Source organism: Rhagoletis zephyria, unplaced genomic scaffold (genome assembly GCF_001687245.7).
Source record: "Rhagoletis zephyria isolate East Lansing unplaced genomic scaffold, Rhagoletis_zephyria_1.1 Rzeph_scaffold_03736, whole genome shotgun sequence".
NCBI classification, from domain to species: domain Eukaryota; kingdom Metazoa; phylum Arthropoda; class Insecta; order Diptera; family Tephritidae; genus Rhagoletis; species Rhagoletis zephyria.
In genome coordinates, this window is record NW_016160819.1 from 26,416 (window position 1) to 37,535 (window position 11,120).

Consider the following 11,120-nt stretch of genomic DNA (forward strand, 5'->3'; position numbering starts at 1 on the left):
TTGCAAGGTGTCGAAGTTGCAGTAAGCTTTTGAAAAATTGCTGGTTTTGCTAAAATTTAAACTAGAAACAAATTTACCTTTTTTCACTAGTTCCGGTTAAAAATTAAACAGTTCTCTAAAAACTTGTTAAATTCGATTAATCAAATTTGTTTATAAAAGTTCAGATGTGAAACCGGAAGAAACTACCTACGTTTTCTTGAATCATAAAAAATTCTTATAAAATTTTTTTTTAAAATCTTCAAAAATTTGTGTAGAAAGTTTCTGCTCGAAACAAATAACCTCCGTTTCATCAATTGGGATTGAGTTGAAGCCGTGTAAAGATCAAAGTTACACTTGAAAAAAAATCGCTGAATAATATATATATATAACGTATATATATAATATATAACATATATTCATAATCCACATATATTCATAATCCACATAAATATGTGGGAAAAAATTTATTATTGCTATTATACAACTGATCTAAAAGCAACTAGTTCCTTTGGCACTAGCATTGCCTTTTGAAGACTTGATTTGTCAAGTTTCCGTTACATGCTAGGAATATTGCCGCAAACTGAAAAATATACATACATATCTGCAATGTGTCAAAAGTTAATTTAAAACTGTCAAAACTTGTTTAAGAAATACTTGCGGCTGTTCTGTTTTATTTTTAATTTTTTTAATTTTTGAATTACAAATTTTATCAAAATAAATTTTGATTTTCAAAAATATTGAAGTTTTGAATTTTTTAAAGCAGAAAACAATTTTAAAGAAAACTAGTTCTACCTATTTTTTGTTGCGAAAATACACAATTTTTTTTAAGACTTTTTACATATTTAAGTTCGTAAAGAATTGGACTAGTTAAGTAGATACAAAAAAGAATTGCCAATAACATCTGAATTTGAAATTTACTTTAATTACTTTACTCAGAAACACCGTTATTTCATGATTAACGATATTTTTTTAACCAAATTAAAACTAACGAAAAAGGGATTAGTTTCTTATGAACCACTGCTGCAATTAGTACTTTTTTCACAAGTCCATTTTTTCCTCGCTGGTTTGTCTTTCTTTCAACATATCAAGTCAATTATATCCGAAGCAAACTAGTGAAAATGGAACTAGTTTATTTGAGACTAGTTAGCCAACTACTTGGAAAAAAATATTTACTAAAACAGTGGAGTTTCCCGATTTACGACATTTTGAACCAATTAAAAAAAAATTAATAAATGACTAGTTTTTTGTGGATGACTTCTGCAAGTAGTACTTTTTCACAACTCCATATTTGCCTCGCTGGTTTGTCTAGCCTACTTTCTTTCGAAATATCAGGTCAATTATAGCCGAAGCAAGCTAGTGAAAATGGAACTGGTTTATTTGGGACTAGTTAGTCAACTAATTGGGGAAAAAATATTCACTAAAGCATTGTAGCTTTATGATGTACGACATTCTGAAAGAAATTAAAAAAAAAAAAACTAAAAAGGGGCTAGTTTATTGTGGGCGACTTCTGAACCTAGTACTTTTTTCGCTACTCCATTTTTCCTCGCAATGTATGCGGTCTAAATTTTGCCAACATATCGAAGTAATTATTTTAGCACACATCAAATTGTTGAATGGTAGTAAGATAGAGAGAGAGAGAGCATCAATGTTATTGCATTACCCAAAACAGCGTAAAAGATAAATGTTAAATGTACTTAATTAGTTTATAAACAAATTACCCATCACCAGCAGAGCAGCTGACACAGAATTACTTAAAGTAATTAGTTAACTTGCATAAAAACAAAATATAAAATCTGGGCAGCATGCCAAGTGATAACGGAGATAGCATAGAATTGAGAAAAATATAGCAAAAATAGAATAGCAAAAATAATTAACAAAACAAGACGTTAGATTATGTATTAAAAATATATATATCTAAAATAACAAATATCAATTTGCCGGATGTTACATTAATTTAACAAAAAAAAATAAATAATTTTAAAAATAAAAATTAAAAAGAATTTAACAGAAGAAATAAATAAACCCAAATAAAAAATAGTATGCACGCATAAGCAAAGATAATTAACGCATTGCAACACACTGTTAATAATTAATTAATGTTAATTGTACTTAAAAATAAAAACAATAGCTTATGGCATAAAGAATTAAAATAAATATTATATAAAAATGCAAAATTAAATTAAATAAGACTAAAAAAAAAAATACATACCTAGCTTACTTATAGAGAAACACTAAAATCGGTTAGCTCAACGCCAACGCCAGTACAGCGCACTCTTTATATGTATGTATAGCATGTAGGTATGTTTGTATGAAATTATGTTAGTTTGAATGTATGCCGTTGGGCGGCAAGCTGTATATCCAGATAGCCACTAGAAAATGTAGCAACTAAAAATATTTGACCAATTTATTTTTCTATTTTTTTGGTTTCTGCCTTAACCTCACTATCCTTGCCTTTAACCTTTTTCCGTTTGTAATGAAATTAAAAAAAAAAAAAAAGAATATATATGCAAGCATATAAACTTAATTTGTACAAAATGTATTATACTATCTTTAAAACTTTAAAACAAAAAATTTAATTTTACGCTACTGCATATTGTTATCATATTTAGTTGTATGTGTGTATTGAAAATCTTAAAAAAGTAAAAGAACAAAAATATCTATGTATGTATATCTATATAAAAATATGTTTGTATGTACATATGTACAGTTGATATGAATTGCGTTGACGATTTGTATATAACTACAACTAAAATATGAATAAAAAAGAATGGATATCAGAAATTTAGCAGGAAGGAGCGAGCGAACTATTTACTTATCACAATTACGATTGCAGTGGAAAGGAGTGCATTCAATAGATGAATTTTTAATCAAAGCTTTTGCTAGGAAACAGTTACAGATGGAATTACTAGTATCGATGTGAAATGCAATCCTATATCAAAAAAAAAAATATAATAATAATAAAACCACCAACAGCCGCAGCAAATTTTTACTTATAATGCACCGATTTTTCGATACTATTTTAATATGTATGTATGTATATGTGTATGTGCATATGTATGTAATACAAAGGATAGAAAAACCAAAGTAACTACAAAAGGAAGAAAGAAAACGATGGCAACAATTATTATTTCCCACTTTAGGCGGCGCACAGTGGGAAATTTTGTATGGCGTAATAATTGAGGTACCGCAATAAAACTTAAGGAATATGTAAATAGAAGACCAAGAATGGTTGGTGTGGAAAATTGGCGGCGAAATCGCACAATAATCACGCCTACTTTTCATAAAGTAGAAATATGAAAACTAAGATAAGGTTCAATTTTTGACTGCTTCGAAGGTAGTGGATGCGTCACTTCCTCAATCTTTGATAATGCACCACAAGTTCTGATAGTTGCCACTGTAAAGCGATTTGCAAACCAATCTTCGTTTTTAAAAAAGAAAAACTTTTTACATCGCACAGTGTTTCGACTATATGGAGGCTGGTAGGAAAAAGTCATGGGTGGCAGGTGATAAAAAAAAAACCGGGTGGGCTTAGAGAGGGAAAAGCAAGTCATATATACAACAAAATTTTACATAATTTGCTCACCCCCTTTTCCACGAACGGAGCATTTAAAAAAAAAAAACAAAATACTGGGATCGGCGCGGTAACGTTACTGTTACTTTTTCAACTGTAATCAATTATTTAAATATCGCACAGTGGTCGGAGAAGATATGTTTTACGCGAAAAATTTGAAGGAATGTTACGATTATAATAAAAATGCAGTATCGTAGTATTTTTGTAATGCTAAATCTGAATATGCTGCTGAGCAGATATTATTAAAAATACTAATCAGATTTGAGTTCGCTGGACTTTTCTGAATAAGAATGGCTCTATTCCAGTTCATTAATTACAGTTATAAAATATGCCTTTTTCGCGTAGAACATTGCCTGTCCGACCACTGTGTGTCGTGGAATATTCAAGTGAAGGTATTTATCATTTATTTGGTATTTTCCTATTTCGTTTATAAAAAATTTCCTTTAAAATGTAGATGCTAAAGATTATTAGTAAAAAAAGTATGACTACCGGTCCATCACATTTAATGACTGGGCCCACATATTTTGTGAATTTTGGACGTTATAGTGATCCAATCCTCCGCATATTTTACATATAGGGTTTTCTAATAAAAGAGAGAGTACAAAGTAAATTTCATCATCATGGCAATTATTCCACCTTTACTAAATTTCATAATTCCCTATTTCTAAGTAAAATTAGACATAGACATCTAAAGTTTCAGCGAAATCGGTGGTGGTTTACTTTTATTTCCACCTGCCTCCATATGGTCGAAACACTGTGCATCGTGATCAGTATAGCCCGAAGATTACTGTTCCCCTTAATAAGAACTACTTTGACCATCCTTTTTTCAAGATGGCTGCGATTACACAACTCCTTGGTCTCGCAAATCAAATTTAACATTCCTTGCGACTTGCTAACCAGTCTTCAAAACTATTCGACTTCTGTTTTCAGTAAATCATATAGAAATGGTATTGTAGGAAGCCATCCGTGTACATTTTTTAAATAAAAAAAAATATATTCATATTTTCACAATCTACCCAGCCAGCAAGAAAACGTACATTTTATGAAACTTTATGTTTCACGAGGGATTCTCGATCGGCGAAAAGTTTAGATCAAGGCTCGTAAACGATAAAACAAAAACAAAATAAAAGAAAGGGGCTTGTAGTTATTTGTCAGCACAAGAAAACATTTTCATTCTGTTGGAAATTTTTCTTGAACCACAATATTTTATAGTATATAATATTCGCATACGAATGCTTTTTCGATCCGTTTACGAAGTTCGCAGGTGCACGACAATTTCAAGCGAAAAAGGTACACGAAAACGAATCGTAACCGGCTATCATAAACGACATTTTAGCCGGTTGTTCTTCGAGAAAATATCCAGTTTCGAGTTCGTTTACGATGATTTTGCTGGCTAGGTATTTATGAAAAATATTACATACTTATGATTTGTTCGCTATTTCGCTGATGATGTTTTAGATATACATACATATGCTTAATTTTCGAAAGGAAGCAACCTTTTAAAAGCCGGTACTTTGTGCATTTTAGTCAAAGGACTAGCTCAATGGGCTTATATCAAGACGACAGTTATTAGTCTAAGTAAACAGTAAGGACGGGTTGCATGAGATTGTGTAAAGTTTGAAGGATTAGCACAACATAAATAAAGGCATATGCACCCACCTCCCCGGGGCACCCAGTCAAAGCCTACCAGTCCTGAGTTGAGTGGAGGCTCAACTGGTAAAAGTCTACGGCTTTCGAGGTCTGAACAGAGACTTAATTCTGTTACTATGGGAAACAGAATGCCCTGTTCACTGGCGTGATGGGCAAAGCTAGCGGGACGAGCAAGGCAAGCAATACAAGCACGATGAGCACTGACAAGACTTGCAAAACAGTCAGAAATATTTAAGTTGAATTAACGGAAGAATAAAATAATGAGCTGGTGTAAAATGGTGAAAAACGGTGAAAATGTCTTCAGAAGGGAGACGGCAGGTGTGCATGTGAACAAGTTTAGCAAGTCTGACAACTGCAAATTCGGCAAGTTGAGCAAGTGGGGCAAGACTGGCTGGTCGCGCTAGTCTGGCTGGTGAACATTACTCCGATCTGTTCATGGTGCGGCCCTTCTGAGAGTATTGTGGTGGCTGTGGTTTAACACCCAAATGCGGATAGAACCAGCACTGGTTTAATGTGGAGTTGCATTGCAACCTGGTGCCGGGACCCAAAGAACGGCAGAGGCTTTAAGTAGGTTTCGGCACTACCAAGGTGGTAAGTGTGTCCACTGAAGTGCTTGCATTTCAGAGCGCTGATCAAGACATTTGCGTCGATCCTTCGTGCTTTAAAGCACCGTCGAATTAGGTCGGTATCGGCGAGTACCCACGGAAAATATCAACACACGTTGTATTCACCTCTGTGCGCCACAACAATTGATTGACCGTTAATACCTATAGGAGTAGAGAGAGAAAAACACTTCCTTGCGGAAAGCCCTGCGAGTTGTCACAGGCTTGTAGGCCTAAATTAAATTAAAAGAAAACGAATATTTTCAGTAGTACATATATCGCGTCGCTAAATGGAGTTCACTTTGACTTCATGAGGAGTCTCATTTCATTTCATTTATTATCACATTTTAGACTGACGTTCAATGTGTCATGAACTCCCTTGTGACGAGTAGCGTGGGTTTGGTTTTATCAATGCGGCTTCCTGGCCGAAGAGCATCTTCGATTTCAAAATTGCTAGCAATGCATTTTTTAAACCATTATTGGCACTTACGCTCATTGAGAGCATTTTTAGCAGGTATTAGGCCTTTGCTCTTTCGATTTGTTGACATTTATGTAGATATCTTACTGGTGGATATTTACTTAATAAAGGACAAAATAACCAACTACATTCAGATTAGGTCAACAAATTAAATTAGTAGGTTCTTTAGAAAGTCTCNCAACTTTCAACCAATTGTGAAACCATAAAAATTCTGCCCATCTACGGAAAAATTCTTTTCCGACGGTGTTCTTGGTTTTGAAACCGGTTCGGTAGAATCGCCAAACGAACGGAGACAAAATTTATGTTAGCGTATTAATATATAGATAATATTCGCATACGAATGCTTTTTCGATCCGTTTACGAATGTTCGCAGGTGCACGACAATTTCAAGCGAAAAAGGTACTCGAAAACGAATCGTAACCGGCTATCATAAACGACATTTTAGCCGGTTGTTCTTCGAGAAAATATCCAGTTTCGAGTTCGTTTACGATGATTTTGCTGGCTAGGTATTTATGAAAAATATTACATACTTATGATTTGTTCGCTATTTCGCTGATGATGTTTTAGATATACATACATATGCTTAATTTTCGAAAGGAAGCAACCTTTTAAAAGCCGGTACTTTGTGCATTTTAGTCAAAGGACTAGCTCAATGGGCTTATATCAAGACGACAGTTATTAGTCTAAGTAAACAGTAAGGACGGGTTGCATGAGATTGTGTAAAGTTTGAAGGATTAGCACAACATAAATAAAGGCATATGCACCCACCTCCCCGGGGCACCCAGTCAAAGCCTACCAGTCCTGAGTTGAGTGGAGGCTCAACTGGTAAAAGTCTACGGCTTTCGAGGTCTGAACAGAGACTTAATTCTGTTACTATGGGGAACAGAATGCCCTGTTCACTGGCGTGATGGGCAAAGCTAGCGGGACGAGCAAGGCAAGCAATACAAGCACGATGAGCACTGACAAGACTTGCAAAACAGTTAGAAATATTTAAGTTGAATTAACGGAAGAATAAAATAATGAGCTGGTGTAAAATGGTGAAAAACGGTAAAAATGTCTTCAGAAGGGAGACGGCAGGTATGCATGTGAACAAGTTTAGCAAGTCTGACAACTGCAAATTCGGCAAGTTGAACAAGTGGGGCAAGACTGGCTGGTCGCGCTAGTCTGGCTGGTGAACATTACTCCGATCTGTTCATGGTGCGGCCCTTCTGAGAGTATTGTGGTGGCTGTGGTTAAAGCACCGTCGAATTAGGTCGGTATCGGCGAGTACCCACGGAAAATATCAACACACGTTGTATTCACCTCTGTGCGCCACAACAATTGATTGACCGTTAATACCTATAGGAGTAGAGAGAGAAAAACACTTCCTTGCGGAAAGCCCTGCGAGTTGTCACAGTCTTGTAGGCCTAACTTAAATTAAAAGAAAACGAATATTTTCAGTAGTACATATATCGCTTCGCTAAATGGAGTTCACTTTGACTTCATGAGGAGTTTCATTTCATTTCATTTATTATCACATTTTAGACTGACGTTCAATGTGTCTTGAATTCCCTTGTGACATATTTAATCTTATTTCGAAATTAACTTCGGCGTTATACCATCTGCAGAGCGATTTTTCTTCCTATCAATTTTTATCTTAACTAGTATCGCCCAGCTGTCGAAATTTGACATCTTTTTTCATACACTTTTGAATTTTACCTGTCACCAATACTAACTCCCTTATGCGAATTATTATTTTGAAGTCCACCAGCATAATTTATAGCGAATTTACACGAAAACTTCAAATCGAATTATGAACGTTAATACCGGATTGATTAATGCTAATTCTACCAAGTCTCCTCCAAATTTCTTCAGTAGCTTTTGAAGTGAGACCGAAAAAGGAACCTCGATTTTCATTTATAAAAAATATGCATATATATTTATATGTATAGATGAGATGTTCATCACTAACTAATATGTAAAACATATACCAATTCAGACCGTAAATAAGTTTTTCGATTATATTTGTCTGAGAGCCCCTCTTGGAGGTTAAGAACTAAGTTGCCCACATCTACATAAACTCTTTCTTTTTTTCATTAGAATCGGTTGAGAAAATATCTTGAAGATTTACAACAAAAGATAATAAGCCTTATCATGAGTTTCATTTTCCCCGAACCGGTTCACTTTTCACTTTTGGTGTCCATGCTTTTACAATGGGCGGATGACAAATTTTCGAGTGAATTTTTTTCAGGCGAAACTACGGATAAGGCAGAATATTTCCTGACGGCGGTTTCACACGGGTTTTTGTCTAGACTGGGCCCAATATTTTTTCATCACACGACTGGGTTACCAAGTTACACCAAATTGTATGTTACTAACATGTGTTGTAAAAGTGAAACAAATCTGAACAGATATATGATTTTTTTTAGGATAGCTCTCATTCCCTTCGCCAATTTCGGAAGACAATGACACTGATCCTTCTAAAAACTTTTGCACAAAACAACAATCATTCAATGCTATTTTAAAATCTGGGGAGAATGGTTCCCAATTGAATGATTCTTGTGATTTTGTATGTGTATAAATGTAGGTGTATTAAATTCCATTACCTTATAATAGGCGGTTCCAGAGATAACCGATATGATAGTTTCATTTTGAATGGGCGGTGCCATGCCCCCTTTTCCAAAATCGACCACTTTTCACCGTAAGACCGGCATTGATAGCATAGCTGCTGTGTAAAATTTCAGCACGGTAGCATAAGCGGTTCCAGAGATAAGCGATATGATAGTTTCACTTTGTATGGGCGGTGCCACGCCCTCTTTTCAAAATCTACCCCCTTTCGCCGTAAGCACGTTACTGTTAGCGTAAATAGCTGTGCCAAAATTCAGGACGTTAGCATAAGCGATATGAGAATTTCAGTTTGTATGAGAAGTGCCACGCCCACTTTTCCAGTACCTAGCATTTTTCACCGTAAGCAGGGTATTTACAATCTATGCATCTGTGCTAAGTTTCAGTTCTCCAGCATAATTGGTTTTAGAGATATAGTGGTTTTCACATTTTAGTCTATATGTCAGATGCCACGCCCCCTATGTATCCCCTATGGACCAACATTTCTGGATTAGAGCAAGTTATATCCTTTAAATCGGTGTATGTTTCATTGAAATCGAGCGAACGGTGCCTTCAGAAAAGGGATTGCAAAATTTTCTTGTGTCGTATTTATATATAGATAGATGCCTCATCCGATTCCTTATCTTATTTGCCACTTTAATCTAAACGTAGTAAGTAGCTCTGATTCCATTTAAAAAGTAGAAGTGTTTTTTTTTTTTCTTACAAACGGTTATGTAAAGCGGCGCATCAAAAAAGCTATTTATTATTGCATACATACATACATACATACATACATATATATGTATGTATGTATAACTAACTATTGACTACTGATCCGATAATGCATATCGCTAAGTCCACCACAGCAAGTGAGGACCTATATTATATCTACATACTATATAAAAATGTAAATGCATATATGTATTACTTTCTAAGATTTTAATGCAGCATTTGAAATTGTTACAAAAAAAAAAAATACATACAACATGAAAAACTAAAAATTATTAAATTACCAAAAAAATGTGTTTTTGTGGTTTTCTTATACCCACAGTCCATAAGCATAGGTAAGTTATATTCCACATACTGAGATATACAAAATTTAGTCTATTTCCGTACTCTTAGCATAGAGCTTCAACCATATTTCCCAGAGTTATTCAGCGTTTTTTGGGCTTTCGGCGCTCAATTCAATTCATAAAACTTATGGCTGAAAAAAACACTGATAGCTCCCAAAGCGTTGAACACCCGAAAAACTTCGTGTCTTGGCGTCTACTTTTAATTAGATCTTTAGGCTCGTAAGTATTTTCTTATCATATGCAAAAACAAAGGCTAGTAAGGATATTCCCTTGGAATGATTGGATGCTTAATGGGCAAGACGCCTCTATCCGGCTGGTAGATGTCCTCGGAAAGACAAAGCCAAACACGAAATGTGGGACTCTACGACTGTCATGTAAAGGAGAGCAAAAATAGGTTTTAATTTGAGGAATATGTCTTTGAGGATAACCAAATCCGTCAAGCTGTCTTCAGATCCAAAAACGAAAAAATTTTTTCGGCATACACACTAGGGATGCCAAAATATCAGGAAAATTGGGATCCCGGGATTTCGGGATATTTTTTAGGTAATCGCGGGATTTATCCCGGGATTCAAATTGAGTCATAAATTTTATGAATATGAGTAAAAATTCAATATCTGAAAGCATTTAAAAACATACCATTAAATAAAACTATTTAAAATTTACGATAAACTCATTGTAAAACTCATATATCGCTAGCTTAGAGTGAAAAGTTGCTAATTTAACTTTTAATGAAAAATCATATTTTGATATAGGAGGCTAGATAAATTAAAATTGCATCGTTTCGAAAAGGGTAAAGGTCCTTGTTTCATGTTTTCTCGTTTATATTCAATGAAAGGAAAATTTGCTAAGGCCAAAAAAAGCTCCGAAAATTCAATAAGGCCAAAAAAGTTCGAAATCTTTTAATAAATATCGAATCCCTCTGATTCGTATGGAGTTTTTCTTTGCTTTAAACAGGCCAAATGTTGTTTTCAAAGTTTTGCTAAATACTTGAAGAAAATGGCTATAAGAAGTTTTTTTCCTCTCCTGTACAAATTTTAAATTGGGACTTAGCAACTTTGCACTCTACACTAGCGATATTTATTAAATCAGACAAATTTTAAAGTAAAATATTTTTTTAATTGTATTTAAAAAATCATGTGATTGAGGAACGTATACATCACAAATAATAATGTAAATACCAGGTA